Source organism: Adiantum capillus-veneris, chromosome 8 (assembly GCF_014529385.1).
Source record: "Adiantum capillus-veneris isolate H3 chromosome 8, ASM1452938v2, whole genome shotgun sequence".
NCBI classification, from domain to species: Eukaryota; Viridiplantae; Streptophyta; class Polypodiopsida; order Polypodiales; family Pteridaceae; genus Adiantum; species Adiantum capillus-veneris.
Window position 1 is genome coordinate 78,029,937 of NC_140938.1, and position 23,654 is coordinate 78,053,590.

At 41.1% G+C, this 23,654-nt stretch overlaps 1 pseudogene; it reads right to left on the reverse strand.

Moving 5' to 3' along the window:
• Positions 1-663, reverse strand: LOC147452410 (uncharacterized; annotated as a pseudogene).
• Between the last annotated feature and the right edge of the window lie 22,991 nt (positions 664-23,654).

Below are 23,654 nucleotides of genomic sequence, written 5' to 3' on the forward strand. Positions count from 1 at the left end.
CTAGCTACACACATCTGATGATGAGAGAGACTGTAATGTTCCTGTTAGCTTTCTAGGGCTAGTAGTATCTGGTAAATTTGCACTTTACTGGTCTAGTGCATTAGGGGTAAGCTCAAACAATATGCAACAAGGGAGATCACATGAGAAAATGACCATGAAGGACTGCACGCCGCCTCTTGTTCCAAAGCATCTGGCATTTGATCATAAAAGCAGTACTGACAAGGATGTAAGAATGGACATTAATTCTCATGAGTTTCTGAAAATAGCAGTAGTTAATCCCAATAGAGGCAACCCTTGCGTTGTGTCAGAGCTTATCCTAAGAAGGGATTGCTCCAAGAGTGGCACAAAGTATTGTGCGGAGCAAATACCCATGATAAAACATTCCTCCATCACAGATTTTAAAACAATGAAGAACATGGAAGCGGCAGATCTACACGGTGATGCAGGTGCAATGTCAGGTTTTGCAAGTTTGTTCCTAATCTTTTCTGGTGTAGTTTGGGCTTTGAAGAGTTTGATCTTGAAGAAGCGGAAAGAAAAAGATGCACATGCAGCTAATGCCAATATGCAGCACCTCGATAATTATATGCTCAGGGGATTTGCAAGGAGAATATGGTTGTGAAAAGAGTCTTTCTTACAGCAAGCAGGCTCATGAGGTGCATCCATATTGCTCTCGCAAGGCTTATGGTCACCAAAATTAGTTCTTTGATGGGCACCTCCAGCTACCTTAATAGCAAAAATATTTGGCTTTTGCATGTTGATGGGCAACAAGTTTCAACCATTGTTCTTAAACCTTGTAAATATCAGCACTAGTCAACAACTACAAAATTTAAATACTTGGAACATTATTCTTGATGCTACCAGCATGCAAATGGCTTGTTAATATTATGTTAATCTTTCACCTTGTGTCTTTTTAGTAGGCATCAAAATTCACTAATTAGATTCACGTTTAGATGTAATATCCGGTGTGACACATCCACAACAACATTTCCATGTCATTCACGTCCCCGTCAAGGTCATGGATCATCGAGTAGGCCATATTTATCACCGTCTCTCTAGTAGCAATTCCAAATAGTATTTTCTACCGATGCCCGTTAGATGTCACAAACAAGTCACCACTCGTAATTTGCATGCAATGATTGACAATCTTCTCTTTTCTTTTCAGTTTAGGGTTTTCTTCTCTTTAAATTGTGCTTGCTCTCTCTCTCTCTCTCTCTCTCTCTCTCTCTCTCTCTCTCTCTCTCTCTCTCTCTCTCTCTCTCTCTCTCTCTCTCTCTCTCTCTCTCTCTCTCTCTCTCTCTCTCTCTCTCTCTCTCTCTCTCTCTCTCTCTCTCTCTCTCTCTCTCTCTCTCTCTCTCGCAATGTTGTATCCGCGCATTGCCCATTGCTGCATGCTATAGACTAACAAATCAATTTTGTTATAATGGAGGGAATCTTTGAATTAGGAATAGCTTTTATTTTTTTTTAATGTATCAGGAATACCTTTTAAAGATGTGTCAGAATACTTATGCATGTCCCCTAGCACTAGCTGGCATTTGGGGTTGTTGTTGTTTATATGTTGGTCACCCTAGCTCATTTGAATCGATTGTTGTAAATTGTCAAGCCCTAAGAGCCCTGTCCTACCAGCCAATTGTAGGGGTTGTACTACTTCCTCTTCTCATGCACCGAGTTGATTGATTCACCCTCCAAATAGGGCTATTTTTTTTTATCGCAGCACGTCATGTGAGTGTTGCTCTTGTGGAGTCAATTTTTGCAGCACTTGTCCTCTATGTGCTGCATGCAGTTCTTTTGACTTTACACCTTCATATTTCTTTTGACTTTCCACCTTCATCTGTCTTTTCATTTTCTAAACTCACCCTTCACTTATGCACTTAATATGTTTTAAAAGACTTTTTATTTTTTTGAGATTGGGTAGACCTAATGGCACATCTTCAAAAAAATCATTAACTATTCCTCGCTTCCATATCCTCCTACCCTCATGATGGCATCAGGGCCTTCAGTCTCTAATCTGCTTATGGATGAGGGTTGTGCATGCAGATGCAGAGGTAGGGGACCCTGTAGGTAATTTGTGCATGTCCAACATGAATCCAAGCCAAGCATTTGAGGAGGAGGAGGAGGAGGAGGAGGAGGAGATCACTCTGGTTACAACATGGATGAGCTGATCAACACATAGCAAAAGTCCTTCCCTTCACATTAGGAAAGGTCTTATAATTTACTTCTTTATCTTGGACTTGTTGGAGCATGATGTGCAAAAGTTTCCTATCATCACACACACACACACACAGAAAGAGAGAGAGAGAGAGAGAGATGCCACACAAGTATCCTAAGGTATATGTGTTGGAGCTATATATGGCTCACTCTACTCAACTTGGTTTCACCTATATATTTGTATCTTGTCCTCAATATGAATCAGTCTTTGAGAGCGTATATGGTGTGTCTCTTGTCTTGTCTCTCTCTCTTTCTGATCTCTACATCTCAACATGGTATCATAGCACTAACGATCACGCGAAGATTCAATTCATGGCGAAAAACAAAGTATGTGTATCCGATTCATATCTAACATTCAAAATTTCTACAAAATTTTTGAGGATTGATTCTTGTTAATTGTGGTAGTTTTGTGTTGAGAAGAATATGATTAGTGTTTTGTGTGGTGTTTACTTCTAATCAATATGGTGGATCGTTGATTACGTTTTCTTTTTGCTTTGTCTTTTGACACCCTAAACTTCATCTCAATTTTGGGCGATCTTCAGCTCAAAATTTAGAGAAACGAGAAAAGAGCTATGGAGCATAGCACAATGGCATTTCTCATCCAACACTTGTTCGTCTCCTCGAGCTCTTTAATTTGAATTCTAGGTTTGCATCAATCGGAGTTCGCAGCAAAAAGTTATGTTGTTTTTATTGCAATTGAGCTTGATGCAGATTTCATCCTCGTGCATCTTTGTGAAGCGTCTGCGATCGTTTTTCTAATTTTACCGTCAACTCTTTTGAGAAAATTTAGCTTTTTGCTTTTCATATTGCGTCCGTCAATCTTGAGTCTCATATTGCATCTCACATCACTCTATTTTGAGGACTTTTTTATTATTAACATCTCCTTTTTCTTGCTTTTTGGGGTGTCGTCCTCACATCTTTGGATGTTTATTGAGAATCCTTCTTGCGTTTATCATTGGCAAAACACAGTCATCATATTTCTCTCGTTCTCAATTGCAACCTTCACCATATATGGTGTGCGATCTTATCTTATACGTCTTTTGTGATCTTATTTTATACGTCTTCTCACAACCAGATATGGCTATGACTATTCTCGTCAACGGTTTTCTTTTTGGCCAGCATTCTATTCCTCCTTTCCAAGGCCAAGGATTTTTAGGTTGGAAAGCAAAGATAAAGCAATAAACTCTGTGATATTGTCCTTGGAAATTGTGTATGCCCGTCTCAGCCTGTTAATAGGGATCATGACAACTTGCTTATCATTGAAGGACCTGTATTTGAAGATTGGCATGTTGCATATATGAATTGACAACGACGTGATAAAGCAGCTCGTCGATATATTTTTTTTGCTCTTACTAATTCTCTTTTGCTTGATGTGTATGAACTCCCTACTTCCCACGACATATGGAAGTATCTTATTGCAAACTTTTAAAAAAATCCGTTTACAAAAATACTTTATTTGAGAGGTTTGCTTAACAAGTTACAATATGAAGTTGGTACTGCCATGACGGGACATATTGAGTCTTTCAAATCTATTATTCATTAACTTCTTGTTGTTGGTGATCCTTTCCACAAAAACAACTGATTACACTTCTCCTTAACACGATGAAGGACTCTACTTATGATAACATTGTTACCATTATTTCTAATAAAGATGGTCTCTATTTTGACCAAGCCTACATGTCTTTAATTGAATACTCTCAATGTCAAGAATGACATAATGTTGTTCATGCTACATCTATGATTTCACAAGAGGAGACTGAGTCACAACAGATGGAACGTGCTTTTTATGCTTGAAGACATCCATGTCAACGAGGAAACCGTAGAGGTGTCCATCGCGGTAATATTTTCTCTCGTCTTAAATCTCCTAATAAGGAATATTCTTAATTCAATAGAAATGGCCATACTGAAGATGATTGTTGGGCATGTCAATATGATGAAGAATAAAATATTACCACTAAACAACCACGTTTATCTAGATATTGTTCTTCTTCTTGTGAATATTGTGGACGATTTGATCATCCCACTTATATGTGCTATAAGTGTAAATTAGACACATATTTTAATAGATCATATGCTACTGAACATCGAAACAACATTGTACCAGAAACAAGCTGCGTCCTATGTTTATTTTCTCTGGATATAATACTTCATGTACGTGATGGATCACTTTCTATTGTCGATTTTGGTGCTACATGAAATATGACATATCAGTCTAAGTGGCTCCATAACTATCATCCACTACCAGTTCAACGTAAAGTAAATCAAGTAAAGGGTATTGGAGATTTATATCTTGGTACCTTATCTTCTTCCACTAAAATTTTGTGAGGAGTATTACATGTACCACATCCTCAACGTAATCTTCTTTTAGTTGCTAGACTTGTTGATCTTGGTCTCTTTGCTGTATTTGATCATACCAAATGCCGAATTGAGAAAAATTGACAGATTATGACCACTGCTCCTCAAAATGATAATTTGTTTGAATTCTCTCTCAATGATGGTGCAGCAAATGTTGTCATTGCTCCAGGTGATCACGATTGCAAAGTATGGCATCACAGTTTTGTTTATGCCGATTGCTCAAAACTCCTTGATCTTGAACATCGTGATCTTGTTCATGGCATGGATCTTAAAGCTCATCCCCAGATGGGAATTTGTGAGTTTTGTGCTCTTGGAAAACATAATTGTAAACCCTTTTCTCTCTTAAATACAACTCGTTCTCATGACATACTGGATCTTGTTCATATTGATATATGTGGACCTCTACCTTCTTTGAGATCACAATATCGCTAGTTCATTACCTTCATTGATGATTTCTCACAGTATATGACTGTACTTCTAGTTAGACAAAAATCTAAAGCCTTATCTGTTTTCAAACAATTCCACAAGGCTTTGGAACTTCAAACTTGTCGTCACCTCAAGAAGCTTTGTAGTGACAACGGAGGCAAATATGTTTTGCGAGAGTTTGTGAGTAATTGTGCTGACATTGGAATTCATCATGGACACACTATTCCATATTCACCTCAACAAAACGCGCTGTTGAACGAAAGAATCACACTACTCTCAATGATGTAAGATGTATGCGAATTCATTTTGGGTTATCTCGTGTTTTTTGGATTGAAACTACTTTTGAAACCAGTATTTATTCAACATCATCTTCCTACTACCCTCTAGTATAAAGATATCCATCACAGCATGGACAGGTGACATTACTTCTATATCTCATTTTTGAATCTTTGGATGTATTGCTTATATTCATGTTCCCAAAGAAACACGAACAAGGCTTGAAGCTCCTGATCTTAAAGTTATTTTTATTGGATATTCTAACATTACTTCTATATCTCATTTTTGAATATTTGAATGTATTGCTTATATTCATGTTCTCAAAGAAACACGAACAAGGCTTGAAGCTCCTGGTCTTAAAGTTATTTTTATTGGATATTTTAACACTTCCAAAGGCTACAAATTCTATGACCCTTCCTCCAAGAAGTTAATTGTGAATTGTGATGCTACTTTTAATGAACAGCTAAATCGATGCTTTAAGCTTTTCCATTTATTTCACATGATAAAACACTTCCTATAGAGCATCGTTCCTCTTCACAACCATCCATTCCAAATGTTGCCAATGATGATATTGATATTTTTGTGGATCAACCTATTGATTTTGAACATGGTTCATGTCATGTTTATGATGACCATATTGTTGATAATGCTTTCTCTATTTTTAATGATCACGTTACTTATAATGCATCTATCTCTTCACCACAAAAGGATCAATGGCAAGAGGCTATGGAAGCAAAGGACGATTCTCTTATCTCTAAAGGTACATGGATACTAACTGAACTACCTCGTGGTCGTACAATTATTAACTGTAAGTGGGTGTATAAGACAAAGGTAAAAGCAGATGGATCTTTTGACAAGTTCAAGGAAAGTTTAGTTGCAAAAGGTTACTCCCAAGTTGCTGGTGTTGATTATCAAGAGACTTTTCACCAGTTGTTTGCATTACAAGTGTTCGAGTTTTATTGGCATTTGCTGTTCAATTTGATTTAGAAGCTCATCAAATGGATGTGCAAACTGCTTTTTTGAATGATGATTTGGAAGAGTAAATTTATATGGAACGGCCAAAAGAGTTCATTATTTTAGGTAAAGAACGCCTTGTTGCTCAACTCCGTAAGGCACTATATAGTCTCAAACAAGCTTCATGGACCTGGTATACAAAATTTGATATTTTTCTCACCTGTAAAGGATTCATCTCTTTCTCTTTAGACCCCAACTTATACATAAAATGCCAAGGTAGTAGTTTTGTGATTCTTACTCTTTATGTGGATGATACCATCCTTGTTTTCAATGATTTTGGATTTCTTCAGCATTTGATATGGTGGATCTTGGAGAGATTCACTCATGTCTTGGCATTCAAATTAAACAGAACCATACAGAAGGTATTTTATTCTTTTGACAGTCAAAGTTTATTGCAGATACTATTCAAAAGTTTGGTATGGAATCTGCACATTTGGCCAACACACCTTGTCTTGCGACTTCTACAAAGAACACTTCTGACAGCAGTGTTCAACTTGTCACAAATCAACCTGATGCTAACTTGATTGGATTTCTTCAGTTTGTTGGCATGAACACTCGTCCTAATATTTTTTTTGTTGCTAATTATCTTGGACAACATCTTACACGTCCTTCTCTCTAGCATTGGTCTGCAGCAAAGCGTGTATTGAAATACTTAAAAGGCACTATAGATTTTGGTTTGGTCTATCCACAACAACTTACATCGGATTCTATACAATCTCTTTCTCTTTTGGGTTACACAGATGCAGACTAGGCAAGTCACATTTATCAATGCAATCTACTAGTGAAAATTGCTTCTTTATAAATGGTTGTCTTATTTCTTGGACCAGCAAGAAACAACACTGTGTTGCAGTTTCTATGACTGAGTCAGAATATATTGCGGCATCACTTGAAGCTCGTGAGTTGATCTGGCTTCGATAAATGCTGGTTGATATTGGTCACTCTCCTCTTTCTAGCATACCCTTGTGGTGTGACAACCAAAGTGCTGTTAGTCTTGCAAAAGACTATGTTCAACATAATAAGTCAAAGCACATTGCTATCCATTATCATTATGTCAGGTATGAAGTACGCAAAGGCACCATAATGGTTGAACACTGTCCAAGTGACCAGATAATTGCATAAATTCTTTCTAAAGGCCTCAACAAGTCACGTGTCATCCTCTTGCGCTCGGAGCTTGGAGTTGCTTTGGTCTCACTCTTTCTTGATTACCTTCTTTGCTATTGTGATAGCTTTGTACGTATGACATTGTAATCCTATAGGTACCATGCACTATGCACACTCCACACTTGCACACTGTGATCTTTGAGTCACTTGTATATTTGTACACAGATACACAATTCACTTTCACATCATCATCGTTGGTTCATATTTTCACATTATACATGGGCTTGGGTTTTTCCCTTGAACTCCCCAAGGGTTTTTTCATCCAAATCAAGAGAACTTTGTTGGGGTGGGTGTGTTGGAGATATATATGGCTCACTCTACTCAACTTGGTCTCACCTATATATTTGTATCGTGTCCTCGATATGAATCAATCTTTGAGAGCATACATGGTGTGTCTCTTGCCTTGTCTCTCTCTCTTTCTCTCTACATCTCAGCAATATATATATATTTATTTATTTATTTATTTATATATATATATATATATATATATGAGAGAGAGAGAGATGGGGTGTGCACATGCAACTGCAAAGGAGCTTCGATTGATGGAGATTCCAAGGAGTTCCACCACTATTCTGGATTTTAGCCCGTCTCACTGCTCCATCATGGAGCTATTGTTTTCAATGGAACGTCAGTTCCCTCCCTAGCCATTTGTTGTGATGGTGAGGCGGTATGTTACTAAATTTAGTATTGTGAAAAATTCCAACCAATGGCAACCACTGTAGGTTGCAGTCCTGTGCCTTGTAGGGTTGTCACAATGGCATATGCCCTCGTTTTCAGCTGGTGGCAGGTCGGTATGGATGCAGCCACCATAGCATGCGTGCAGATTACGGGCATCATGATCGGTGTAGATTTGGAAAAGACCACCAATCGGCACAATGCATGTGCACATGCTAAGAGAGCTTTGTATGAGTAACCATTAAGTTTTGTAAGAGGATCTCTCAAGATTCCACTATTTGGGAATTAAAATAAATCTTAGGGACATACATACTAGTAGATAAATAAGCGAAAGCAACTGCTCAAAATCAAGCCATGGATAATAATAGGGTCAAATTAAGTTTAAGGGAAAGAAGTGGCAGCCCTATGTTTCATAGTTCATGCGTAGATCTAGAATTTAAGCATGTAAGTACTCCAAAAGCCAAGAGATGGATGTAACAAAGGTCATGCTTTAGATGTTTAAGCATGTGAATACTCCAAAAGCCAAGAGATGACCTAGTATACCTTGTATCTCTAGAGCAATGACTAGAAACAACCTTAATTAGTACCTCTTCATCTCTCTTCACAACATCTTTTGTATTAGTAATCATACGTGTGGCAATTTGCAACACAGGTACAATCCTTTCCTTTTGATCACAAAAGCCTCCAAGTTGCACAAGGCAACCATACTCCATGACTCATGAAATTCTACAGCTCAAGTTCCCCTTGGTTGATGCCCTTTTGAAGAGCTAGGATTTCTCCCATCTCGACCAACAATATCATCGTGAGTTCTTTTGCCCATCTCAACATCTTCCAAATTGCCACATACCTTCAAGATGCAAGCGTAGGTGGTGGAGAGATGCACTTGCTTTGCATTTGTTGAAAACAGCTCAGAGCTTCCTAGCCCTACCACATTTGTCATGCATATCAACCAAGGCTGTGCTAAGCATAACATTTTTTTTTCAACAATTCGTGATTAACAATATCATCGTGAGTTCTTTTGCTACATCGTAATCATGTCTACTACAATCTCCATCATCATCACTTCCTTGACTTTTGTCATCCTCTCAACTATGGAATTCACTTCTTCTATCATGTATAACATCACTGTAGCTTTTGTGTAGTTCCTCTTTTTTCAAATTAGCCTTGTGCTCAAGCTCCTTTTGCATATCATTGCCTTTACACTATATTTCTCTAAGGTTGGGTTCACAATAGGCGGCAGAAGGGAAATGACGCACACGTACAGCCAATCACCCTGCACCAGGTAGGCAGCCTTGTTCACATAGCACGGAGGCAATGAGACAAAACCTTGCTAGCTCACAAAAGTTATTGGAGCATTTTCTTCTGACCCCCCCCCCCCGAGCACAAAACGCTTCCACCCTCGACGTCTGTAGACAAATTCTTGCTAAAGGGTCCAAATCATATTTTTTAAATTTTAATAACCTTCAAACCTTTTGAAAAGAGACACTTTTGTGTTGATTTCCGCCAGCCTCGAGTGTTCACAGTGGGCGGCGTATGAAACCTATCAAAATGGGTTCTTCCACTCCTGTGTGAACCGATCGGCGATGGAAGAGTGCATTCCAAAGCTTTTCCAACTAGAAACACATATTTTGGAGTGTGATTGTTGTCGCTTTAGTGTGAACCCAGCCTAAATTATGTATCTCAAATTTTAATCTTTGGATATGTCTGCGCAAAATTTCAAGAAGCTTTGCGGCCAGAAATCCCGCCATGATGGATGGAGATCGGCGTGCATGCAAGGTGTGGCCCAAGCAAGCACGACTGTAAAGGTTACTGTATAACGCACATGAAGGTTTTGAACTACGCAAACCCTCTGGTACCGCAATCCATTATCGTCTATGTGTGTGTGTGTGTGTGTGTGTGTGTGTGTGTGTGTGTGTGTGTGTGTGTGTGTGTGTGTGTGTGTGTGTGTGTGTGTGTGTGTGTGTGTGTGTGTGTGTGTGTGAGTGAGGGAGTGAGTGAGAGAGAGAGAGAGAGAGAGAGAGAGAGAGAGAGAGAGAGACTTCTTCTTAATCCTCTATGATAGAGGTAGAAGTAGAAGAAATAATTGGGAGACGTGAGAGCTCTAAAATGCAAGTGCCTCTGTGCCCAGCCAACTGTGACCTTACAGAAGCTATCTCGGCAGGCTGGTAGATGCAGTTACTATGATGGCTGGTGGCTTTGGCGTGCATAGTGTTGTTGTAGGATGCCAGGAGGGCGACCACTATAGTGTGTGCTAGATATTATGTGTGTTACATTATGGTGTGTTACACAGAGAAAGTGAGAGAAGGTAGAGAGGGAGACATACGTAGAGATAGGTGATAGGTTGTGATTGGCTATTGAGTTACATCAGGGTTAACTTTATAAGGTTAGAAGATTGGATATGAAGAGGTGTATGTGGCTCTTCACTTCTCGAGGCATACAACCGGCATATTCTATTTTATTTCAACATCCCCCCTTAGTTGAATGCCGAGAAGACTTTATTGTGCATGAGAAGTGCCTAGATAAGCTGAAAAGTGCCATCTGATTTTTTTATTCCATCAAGCGCTGGAGGTGCACAAAAGAAAAGTTTTACTTTAGCTTTTAATTGGGGTTTTTGCACAATCAATAGTTGTATGGCCTTCACAAGGCAGCAGATGAAAGCATCTGCAAGGAGAGATGATGCATCATATTTGCGCTCATAGTTGGCAAAGTAGGGGCTGATTGGATCATCAGTTGTGCTCTCGTAACTACGTGAACTGGTACAATGTTTTTATTTTCTGAGCTACTGGGTAGCTGAATGATTTCTGAGACATTTGTCGTGATCTTTCTAACTCGGTTTGGGTTTTTTGGATAGTTGGGGATCAAGTGAATGACACCACAGTCAAGACAATAGGCATTTACTTGTGTGATCTTCGTCTGAGGACATTGTTTGACCTAGTGGTTGCCACTGCCTTTGTGACAATCTGGTTGAGGATATTCTTCTTGCATTTCATCTTGGCTATAAACAGGCTCTGACCTAGCTAAGCCTCTATTCACAACGAACCGCAATGTCAGGATTTGGTCCATCTTGTACATTCTTTCTTCAGGTCAAAATGCAAGAGGTGGAGGTTGTATTGGCCTCATCACTCCATGTGTTTCTCTCATTTTGTGTCGCTTCAAAGGGCAGTACCCACTTTGGTTAATATAACACGTTGTAGTTGGTACTAGGGCTTGTTTATTGGATAGTTCCATCATCTATCTGTATCTCATTTCTACGGGCATTCTACCACCTGCCCGTAGAGGTTGTTGTCCTAAGATAGGATGTCGTCTTGCAGCTCCTACTGGACCTAGCGCATTCCCCATATCGTATCTAGGTGGAGTAGGTGCTACTGGAATAGGTTGTACATACCTCTCCTTATCATATTCCATGCTATAGTACCTCTCCTTACCATATTCCATGCTATAGTAACACTCTTTCCCCATATGGTTTGTCCATTTTCTCTCAATTTCGCACCACTTAAGCTCCCTCAAATCAGAATTTACAAGTGGAACTAACCTCTTGACCATTTCATCAATAAACTTTTTTTGATCGATAGGTGCCGCTGGTTTTGCAATGGACTCACTTATCTATGAATCACTGTGCTGAGAGGATGTGTCATCCTCTTGACTCTTACAATCATTTTTTTTCTATTTCTCATAGTTATCCACCAGATAAAGAGCTTCTTTGATCAATTTGTTTAGGGTCAAGCTCCTTATCATATGCGGATCCTTTTGAAGACCCGCATGTCTCATTCCTCGGATAAAGATAAGCATTAATCGTCCTTGCATAGGAAGTTCCACTCATGGACAGAACTTGACATATCTCTTGAGCCGTAATGTTGCTTTGTGTACTGATTTACTCTTTGTTTGTTTAAATATGCGATTTGTGAGAGCATTCTATGCCTTTCTACAAGAATTCTTCAATGAATTCCTCAAACAGCTCATCTAGAATCTCAAAATCACGTCTTTCCACTGAGTCAAACCATGTAGCCGTTCCATCTTCAAGAGTCAGTCCAAATGCACAAATTGTGTCGCAAAATCGGAAACTTCCTCTACTCTAATTACTCTTCTATAAGCCACTATGTGATCTCTTGGATCTTTATCTCCGGTGCATTTCTTGTTTACCCATTTTTGGATCTGGGATGGTCTAACTTGCCGAATGTCTACAAGTCTAACCATAGACTCTCCCAATCCTTCTCTCGTTTCAGGCCTTCTACTATGCCTAGGTTCTTCTTCAAAGTGACTGGTTGTTCTGCTCAAAATTGGTCCTTGAAAAAGCATGTATGCCTTCTCTGTGATCACTTTATCTCTCATTATCGCTCTAGAACGGAATCCAAGTGGCTCCCTCTGTGGAATTCTCGTAGGAATCCTCGTGTTTGGTGGAAGTATATGTGGTCCTTCACTGACCAAATATCCATCCATTTTTAATGTAGTGTGTTGGTTTGTGCTTTCTACAGCTCTGTATTCTCTTCCATACTTGTCAACAACTATAGACTTACATTGATAGTCGGCTCCATGTGTATAGACATATAAGAGCTTGTAATCTGTCAGCTCTTCTGGGTATGGCTCTGAGCACCTATAAAGGTTGACCTAATTGTTTTCAATATGTCTATACAATCGTTCACTCTCATGGCCTATCATCCAAAGTATCTCAACAAAATTGGTCTTTATCAACTACAAGTTTGGAAGATCCATTGAGGGTGGATGATCCTCTATCGTTAGGATCTTGAAGCTCGTGTAAGCTGAGTTTGAATCTAAAGTGTACATTATTTCTAGGCTTAAGAGCTCTAGCTTGATGTAAGTAGACCTAGTCCACTGTATTCAAGTACTTTGGTTACGAAAAAGTCAAAACTATGTTCAAAACCGCGACCATTTTCTCAAAATTCTCACTTTTGGACACCCCTAACTTGCGGATGCATTATGACGCTTCAAATGATGTTTTTTGGGCACTGACCAACAATGAATGACCCCATGGGGGTCTTTAATTGTTGTTCAAGGTTTACACAAAAAGTCGTAAAGCTACTCTAGAGCTTCATTTTGATTTAAAAAAGTTTTTGAATCCTATACCGGAAGCTTAAGTTATGGCCAAAACTTTTTTTTTTTTACTCAACCTATGCCTGGAGACTTTATACGCGTATAATGTCTTTTGACTCGAATTTTCTCCAAACTTAAATTGTAGACTCCCCTTGATGTCTTCTACCCACTGCAAGTCTGAGTTTGTGAATCTAACCTTTATTTTGACACTTCAAACATTATACACGTATACAGTCTTTTGTGGCAAAATGAGATAACTTTTATATCCCAATGATCCCTTATCACTCGGGCAACTTTTAGAATTCAATTTGGACATTTTTTGGGCAAGTTATGATCAATACAAGCATGAATTTGTCCAAATCTGTCTTCTGACCTTTACAAGCTCAAATGAGCTCCAAATGCAATGAAATTTTGGCTAGGGACTTCTTTTATGTTGTAGGACACTGAGGTATGCCCAAATGTTTATTATGGTCACTGACATTCTACGCGTATAATGTCTATTGGCTCAAAATGACATTAAATTCTGCAAACAGGCTTAAAACATCATTTCCAACCCTCCTATGTGGTCAAAGGTGAAATTTGACTTTCAGATCTTGGGATGAGACATTATACGTGTATAATGTCTATGTGCTCACATTTTGAAAAAATTTTGTATGTGAGCTTGTCTTGTTGTGCTTAACACCCTGGTATGCTCAAATCTCAATTTTGTTCTCTAAAAGCTCCCTTTCGACATTATATGCATATAATGTCTAACTGGTCATAATGAATTGAAATTCACTCCAGGGGTTCCTCACTACACTAGCAACTCACAACAAGTTTCAAAACTATAATTTGACACTTGTTGAGCAAGTTATGATCACTTTAAGCAATCACTTTGTGTAGATTCGTATGTGGTCTTTACAAGCCCAAAATTGCTTCAAACTTAATGAAATTTGGCCCATATGCTTCCTAAATGTTGTACATCACAAGGGTGCACTCAGTTGTAACTTTTGACCTTAGATCATGCCTCTAAGACATTATGCGTGTATAATGTCCAAGTGGTCAAAATGGACTTTTGTTTCTACCCTAGGTGCTCCTTGATGCATATAACAAGAATATGTGATCACAACAAATTTTGGATGTCAAAATTGCTCAAAATCACCACTTTTTTACAAGGAAATCCCCTGAAACAGTAAAATCCCCTTAACTCTCAATCTATATGTCCAAATGACATGAAAATTTTGTGGGTGTGCTCAACACAACATGAAAAACATGGGTATAATGTCAAAAGTTCAAATTTGCTACGAGAATCACCCTTTAGACATCATACACATATGATGTCTACTGATGAATTTTTGGACAAAATTCATTCACAGGAATCCCCAAGTCTCTAGCACTAGCTTTCAAGCACTTCTACCAATTTTCATGCAAAAATGTGCTCAGAATCTCAAGTTTCTCTATTTTCTGTTTTGGACACTCCGTCTTTTGTCTTTTGGGTGTCCATAGTTGGTCAAAACTCTAGTTTCAATGTGTACTGAGGGTAAAACCCCCCTTCTAAACACATGGGTGGAGTCAAATTTTTCAAATTTGGTCTCCAGATGCTCCTTGAGACATTATACGCATATAATGTCCAAGCTTACAAATTTTCAAATTTTCTTCACAGAACCCTTGCACATGCCCTCTTATATGCTCAGCATCAATCAGTCACCGAAAAATTATCCACAAAAGCTTGTTTATTGCATTTTTACCTTCAAAAGCAGACTTTTTTGTGATCTCAAATGCAAACAAGCACTTAGCAAATAGATCAATGATGAATAGCTCTAGATCAAAATCAGATTACTTACTTAAAGCTACTCCTATAAATCATATGGGGTTTTGCATCTATGAGTAGAAAAATGCTCCACTACCACACACGGAGTAGGAAATGCTTTTATCACCTCACAAAGATCTCAACCACCAATAACTACTCTAATCTACAAATCCTAATTAAACCTATCTAGTCGCAGACCCTTGGTAAAACACACGCTTCCTGGCTATCCACTTCATCACGGAATACCCTCTTCCGGATCCACTTGAGAAAAGAATGCTTTCTTTAGCCAAAACTAAAGCAAGCAACCATCACACAAGTCTTAGTAGAAATACCTACCTAATGTCAATTGAGGACACAGATGACACGATAGGTGCTCGGAGGCAATCTCTTTAGCTTGTCAGACTAAGACCATCCCACGCATACAACATTCTGGAAGGCTAACTAAACCACAATCTAGAATCTCAGTATTCTCAACTACACCACCCAACCCACATACACACAAACGGAAGGAAACTCATCAAACCATCCCATAATCGTACGAAACTTATGGAACACCATCCCCTCACTAGGATACACCTCTCTTAAAGCCTCTACGCTCAAAACCCATCTGCGAAAAACTCGTATGAAGAGAGAGAGAGAGAGAGAGAGAGAGAGAGAGAGAGAGAGAGAGAGAGAGAGAGAGAGAGAGAGAGAGCTTTGTCTGAGTAACTACTGAGTTTTGTAGGAGGATCTCTTCGAATTCCACTGTTTGGGATTTAAAATGAATCTTAGGGACATATATATTAGTAGATAAAGAAGCAAAAACAGTTGCTCAAAATCAAGCCATGTATAATAATTGGGTCAAATTAAGTTGAAGGGAAAGGAGTAGCAACCCTAAGTTTCATAGTTCGTGCTTTAGATCTAGATATTTAAGCATGTAAATGCTCCAAAAGCCAAGAAATGGATTTAATCACTACAAGGGTGCTTTGTAAGCAGGAACACTAAAATTTATGGAGCAACGTTCGTGTGTCGCTTAAGCGGAGCCCAAAAATTTGGAATGCACCGAGTGCAGAAACCACCTTCTTAGGGGCTTTTTGGTTTTTTCTCCCTCTCTTTGGGGGTCAAAAAAAGGCAAGTAGACAATCATTTTTTAGGTTTCTGGGCGTTCCAAACGCATAGGCGGTGTTAGAATCTTCAAATTCTAACACTAGGAAGTAGTTTTGTGATTTTTTTCCATTTGAGTGATGACAAAAGGCATAATGAATGAGCGGCACCTAACTCATGGGAAAGACACACACAGTTAATGAAAAGGTGATTGTTTTCAAGGATTGTCAAAAATTTAGGTACACTTTTTAGAGTGTCTAGTTTTCCTTTGGGACGTACTTAGTATGAGCAATGGCATTTTAAGAAAATTTTCTAGAGAGAAATAGAATTTCTTAGAAGACCCTCCAAATGACCTCTAAAATCTCCTAATTCACCCTAACATTCAGGGTATTGTTGCACATAACACAAAAGGTATTGCACTCACGCCACAAAATTTTCCTCCCCTATCACAATGGTTGTAGGCACACATAATTCTCCTTACACATCAGGGTGTAGGCACACACAAATCTCCCCTAGCAAAAAAGGGTAAACACACAAACTGTCTCCCAAACACAAGGGTAGACACACAAAGATTTTCTATCACAAATGAGGGTGACAAACAACTGAGTGCGTACAAATTCACATTGTTTTTCTTGTTTGTAGTTTGGAGGAATTTTTCCCTCACACAAATCTACAACAGGTTGTTTGTTTGTTGTCATTATCTATGTCTTCTTGTTTTTGTCTTTATTTGATGTTGTCGTCTTCATGTCATGATCTTCATGTTGATGTTGATATTCATTGGTCCATTTTGTTGAGAAAACACCCTTCTTGGCTAATGGTAGAAAGTACACATACATTACATTTTGTGTACTCATGTGTGTGCGCGTTGGGAAGGTGTTACCCTATTTGGTAGTGTGTGGTCCCATGTTTATGTGTGTGGTGCATCTACTGAAAGGGCGGTGATAATGCATGTGCTAGTCTCCACCCAATCGTGATATCTTATAGCCTCCCCCTAGCGTAGACACTGTCCGGTCGTGCCGGTGGTGTCACAAAGTGATGACGTGTCTGTCCAAGAGCCAAAACCCTAACTGCTGCTAAAACCCTAATTTTTGGAAACCCTAACCCTAAAACTTGCAAACCCTAAAACCTACCAAAAACCCTGATCCTAAAACCTGCAAATCCTAAAACCTGCCAAAAACCCTAACCCTAACCCTAATCCTAAAAGGGCAGCAGAGAAAACCCGTGATGATGTGGCACCGTACGGAAGTCCCGAAAATCACGACGGGAATTGCACTGGGAAAAGCTGCTTTATGCTACGCAATTTTGAGAGAGATTTTTGCTAGTGCTTTTTCCCTATGCAAATTGGAAAAGAGAGAGAGTCTTTGCTTTAAAAATTGATAAGCTATAGAAAGCTTGAGAGAGAAAAAGAACCCTTGCTTTATTTTTAAGCTTTTGGGGCTCTGCTTTTGGCATCCTTTGTAAACATTAAATATGTGGATTGGGCTCCCAGTCTGCAGAGCATTTGGACACAGAGTCTGAGAGTGAGACCCAACCACTCTTGTACTTTGAACACTGATTAATACAAAAAGAAATAACGAAAGGGGCGCCAGTCTTTGGGGCCAATATCTCTAGGCATGGAACTTCATCAGGTCCGATTGATCTCAAATAGACATGGTTGCAATAGGGGTTAGTCAATCGGACATCGATGAGGTCCTGATTGGATCTAGATGTGATTGCTAGCTACATTGCCGATAAATCATGGTCTAAGATCCGAATGAATGTTTAATGTCATGTGATGTCCTGTGATGTCATGTGATGTCATGTGATGTGATTGTCGATTGGTACATGTGCTAGATATGTGTTCCTAGTACGTAGGTACTAATAGTCAGTGTCTGCTAAGACGGTTAATGGCCTCTGTCTATTTTGTAGGCATAATCGAGGGTGATTACAATGCTTTCAAGAGGGGGTATGTCACAAAGTAATGACGTGTCTGCCCGAGAGCCAAAACCCTAACTGCTATTGAAACCCTAATTTTTGGAAACCCTAACCCTAAAACTTGCAAACCTTAAAACCTGCTAGAAATCCTAACCCTAACCCTAACCCTAAAAGGACAGCAGAGAAAACCCGTGATGATGTGGCACCGTACGGCAGTCTCGAAAATCACGGCGAGAATTGCGTTGGAAAAGCTGCTTTATGCTACGCAATCTTGAGAGAGAATTTTGATGGTGCTTTTTCCCTATGCAAATTGGAAAAGAGAGAGAGTCTTTGTTTTAAAATTTGATAAGCTCCAAACAGCTGAGAGAGAAAAAGAATCCTTGCTTTATTTTTAAGCTTTTGAGGCTCTGCTTTTGGCATCCCTTGTAAACATTAAATATGTGGATTGGGCTCCCACTCTGCAGAGCATCTGGACACAGAGTCTGAGAGTGAGACCCAACCACTCTTGTACTTTGAACATTGATTAATACAAAAAGAAATACCAAAAGGGGCGCCAGTCTTTCAGGACAATATCTCTAGGCACAGAACACCACTGGGCCAGTGCAAATCTATTGTGAACTGTGAACTGTTTTGAAGTGGTTATTTGGTGCTGTCGCGATTCATTCTTGACTTGGAGTGTCCAATCTATTAACAGGTGGCCTTGCCCGTAGGACCCATGTCCTTACATTACCCCCCCCCCCCCTTGGAGAATCGTTTTCGTCCTCAAAAATGAACATAGGAAAACGTTTCTTAAGTGCTGAGACATTCTCCCATGTAGAACCTTCTTCAGGTCTATCTAGCCATTTTACCAACACCTGTCATCTGACATGATGTCTGGTGTGAAGCTCATGAGAATCCAAAAGCTTTTCGGGCTCATGAGGGATGCTTGGCAGTTCGATAAGGTCAACTAACACACCTATGTCAATGACATTATCATTTTGTCCTAGCTGTTTTTGTAAACGGCTAACATGGAAAACAGGATGAACTCGTGAGTGCTCTGGAAGAGCTAACTTATAGGCTACTTGACCTATATGTTTGAGAATTGTAAACGGTCCACAATAGCATGGTGAAAGTTTAGCATGTTTTCCCGTCTTCAGACTTTCTGAATGCTTCAAAACTTTGAGGAAAACCTTGTCTCCTTCCTCGAAAGTAGCAAGACGACGATGCTCATCTACGTACTTCTTATATCGATCTTGAGCTTGCTTAACATTCTGTCGAGCAACTCAAAGCATGTCAAAATGGTCATGGAGAAAATCCTTGGCTTGTTGTATCTTCTCCTTAGCCAACCCCACCGAAACGGGTGATCTAGGTTGAAATCCATATAAAAGCATAAATGGACTAAACCCTGTAGTCACATGCTTTGAACTAGTATAAGCAAATTCCAATATAGGTAACTAGTTTTCCCAATTGATTTGCTTCTTGCTAACGTACACTGATAGCATATCCTCTAGCACTTGATTAAGTCTTTCGGTTTGACCATCCGTTTGTGGATGATCACCGTACTTAGATTAAGTTTAGTTTCCAACTTTTGAAACACAACTCCCTAGAAGTGATTATCAAACTTTTGATCTCTGTCATACTAATGATACTAGCTGGAAGACCGTAGAGTCTATATATATGCTCTACAAATAGCCGTGCTAATTTCGGTGTCTTAACCCTAGTCTTAGTGTGAATGAATTGACCCATCTTTGTGAGACGGTCTACAATTACCTATATGGCATCATGACCATGATTTGTAGTAGGTAGTCCTACTACAAAATTCATAGAGATACTCTCCCACTTACCTTGTGGAATCTCTAAAGGATGTAAAAGGCCACCTATCTTGAGGCGCTCTGCCTTATTAACTTGGCATTGTTGACAGTTTAGTACGTACTCTTGAACATCATGATGTAAGCCCGGCCAATAAAATTGCCGTCAAACTAAGACATACGTCTTACGAATACCTAGATGACCGGTACTTGGACTATCGTGACACTCAAATAAGATTTGGTGCCTAGTGTCTGAGTCCTTTGGCACACATACTCTACCCTTGTGGAGTAAGTATCCATCATCAATGGAAAAATTCTTCCATCGCTTAAGCTCTTCCTTAGTAGGAGTGGAGCTCTATGTGTTGGAGTTTTTATCTGCGAGTGCAGAGACATGTTGATCTGGTTGTATAGAGACATGCGAGTGTGAGGGATCCCTTTTTAAAATTTCACTCCACACTTTAGCATATGATTGATCTTGTGCACACTTGCCATGTAATGACTCCAAAATTCCGCTCTTTATTCCGTGAAAGCAAGTGAATTAATCTGAGGCATCCGACTTAGTGCATCCTCTACTACATTATATTGCCCCTTGAGATATTATAGCTTACAGTCATTATCTCGGAGGATTTTGGCTCATCTAGCTTTACAGCCCTTCAAGTCCGTTTGAGTAGTAAACCATTTGATACTCTCATGGTCAAAGACTACTTCAAACTTGGCACTATATAAATAGTGTCGCCACTTTTGTACAGCGTGAATTATGGCATAGAGCTCTCTCTTATAGACAGAATAATTATGTTGAGCTCTATCTAACTTTGTACTTTCAAAGTCTATAGTTCTTCCCTCCTGGAGAAGTACCGCACCAATTGCTTTATCACTAGCATCAGTCTCTACCACAAACGGCTTAAGTGGGTCAACGATTGCTAGGATGGGAGCAGTGGCTATAGCTACCTTGAGCTGTTCGAAACTGGGTTTTTGGGCTTCTTCCCAAGAAAAGGTTGGAGCAAGAGAGAACTAATGCTGCCATAGCAGCTAACCGTTCTATCTTCGAAACAGGCTTGGATGGGGAGTAATCCGCATCCGACCGTCCTCGAAATAGGCGTGACTGCAAAGAGTGTCTAGCCCAAGCCCAAGTAGACCGAGTCGTGCGTAAAGTAGCCTCCTCTGTCCAAGAGTCCTCATGTATGTGTACATAGCATGGCGAGCTCTACGTGTCAGCAAAAAAGTGACCACAATGTGTCTACATCCTCCTACATCAGGAGATGTCACAACAAACTTGGCCACTGGCCACAGAGTCTGAAGCAAGTCTATAACCCGTAGGTCTCCCATGTGATGAGAGAACTCTAGAACCTGTGTCTGCATCCACTCCAACACTGAGTCTATAGTCCACTCAGCCTAGTCCCTGCCGCATAAGGGAAAAGAGAAGCCAATAGCCGAGTCCAACGCCTCTATCCCCCTAGCTGCAAGGAACAATACATGAACTCTGAAGCAAGCTGCCTCAAGGTCGGGTGAGGGGTCACCGAGAAACCATGTGAAGTCGTAGGCAAAGAAATCCCAACGACTATGAATGTCAAAGCTCGTCAAACCACGAGGAACTGCTGCAAAGGGAGACGTCTGCACCAGAAGAGGGGGTCTCAAGAAAGGTTGTCCCTCTCGTGCCAAGCGACTCGTGGCAAAGGTGCTGCCAAGAGATCTCCTAGCAGCCAAGGAAGGCCCTGTCCCCTGGGACGGCTGCGGGACTGGAGCAGGAGGAGGTGAGGGAGCAGGGGGAGAAGGGGGGGAGGGGGGACGAGGGGATCGGCAAAGGTGGGAGGGCAAGATGGAGAGGCAGAGGGAGAAGGAGGAGGTGGGGGACGAAAGAGGGGGGGAAACTTGGGGGGAGGAGGGGCTGTCAAGGGTGAGGCTAAGGTGGAGACTGGAGTAGGGACCTCATCCTACTGAAGAGGGTCGAAACGGTTCCCCATCGGAACCCAGTGCTACTGGACAGGAGCCTGAGGACCACTCTCAGTGTCAGGCTGGTGTGGTGGCCCCTGTCGATATCAACCACAAACTTGCTGCCAGCCCTCCTCCGCTTGAGCCCCAGGCTCGGAGGGTGGCTCTGCCTACGTACTCTATGACTCTGCCTGTTGCTGTTGGCCAGCCCTTAAGGGCTCGGGCTGGGCGTGTGGTGTAGGTTGGGGTCTCCTTCGTGGACAGGCCTTCGCAAGATGGCCCATCTGTCGACAAATGAAACACTGATTCGGGAGACCCGAATACTCCACGCTCTGTCGGAACCAACCCCCACTCACCCGAGGAAGTAGGATGACCTTTGGGAGAGTGTGGGTGTCCCTAACCAGAACCCGTACTGAGGGAATGTCGGCCGCCTTGGCAGCTACTGAGGCTGTCGTGCAAGGTGTCTCGAGCACAGTCCCAATCTCTGAGCCTATCCTCGACAGAAGTGGTAGGTACTCCCTCCTCAAACCAGGAAAGCAAACGGAGATGGGGAGGTATGTCTCCTCTACCAGAACATCTGAAGTTGGGCCAAAACCATGTCTCCACTGTCGAAAGTGGGCTCAAACTGCTCGAATGGTCAAGGGGCTCATTGCAATGACCTTAGACGCCATCTCAGAGGTCTCAAACTCTATTGTTAGTAGTCGTGTCCGAGGAGCTAAACATCCAAGATCTTGCCCACCTCCGTGAGAAGGCGGCGGGCCTGGAGAAGGTCACGCAGCTCTCCTCTGCTGGGTCTAGGGCCAAGAATCTTGTAGATGACGGAAGTCGCCTGAAGGCGTTCCACCTCTGTAGCTAGTCTCGCTTGCTCTGTCGGAGTGAAAGCAAGTCAAATGGTGGGCTCAGCGGGGTCGGGCAAGGGGACTTCGTTGGAATCCCTGTGTGGTGGAGCTGAGTCTCCATCTGTATCTGCTGTGGCGGAAAAGGAGTTGAAGAAGTAATTCCTCTGCAAAAAACCCCGACTAGCACTGTCAAGAATCCAGAACTGTCGGAGCAAATCGAAAGAAACCTTTAGAGAGAGTACGACAAAGAACAAAACGGGGGGCTAGAAGCGACAGAGGGTGAGGGCAACGCCTGGCGGGCTGGAAGCGGAAGAGGGCAGCGTGCGGGCACTAGGCAGTGCAAAGAGAGGTAGAGCTGAGGGCGGTCGAGTGCAAATGGCGAGAGCCTGGCGACAGGGAGGGGCAACACAAAGGGAGGCAGGGGGGCAACGCACAGCAAGGTAGGTTTGGAGTGCTAGGGCGGGGGAGGGAGAGCTAGCGATGGCGAGAGGGGGGCGACAGGTGCAAGCGAGGGAGCGTGCGGAAGCAACAGCAAACCGTTTTGCTAAATGAACTGAACTTGATTAGATAGAGAGAGAAAAGAGGAGAGTCAACACTGATCGGCGAAGTTCCATTCCCTGATGCACTAGCCCCAAAGACTGGCGCCCCTCTGATATTTTTTGATTGATTGCCGATCACACAGGTACAAGACTCTACGTCCAGATGCTATCCCAAGGGTCCAAGACTCTACGTCCAGATTCTCTTTGAAAGAATGGCCCAAAAAGCATTGTTGTAAAGTGTTACAAGAGGTCCTAAAAGTAGGCACCTCCAAAAGCATCAAATTCAAAAGCATCGGGTCTAAAATTTGGTGCCCAAAACTGCCCATCGGGACATGGCTGGAATTCTGCCGCAATCATGCATTTTACTTTTGCTGACGTTAGGCCCCTCGGCAATGCTTCATCAATTGGAAGGGTTGGGGTTTTTAAACTCTTGACTCTTTGGTCCTCTGGGCCAATCTTTTAAGTTGGGGATGCCACATCACAAACTTGTGACATACACTGTTGAAAGAATTGTAACTGCCCTCGATTACGCCTTTTAAATAAATAAAGGTAAAAAACTAGCTCAATAGACACTGACTCTATGTACCCATGCACTAGGTTGCACACATCCACA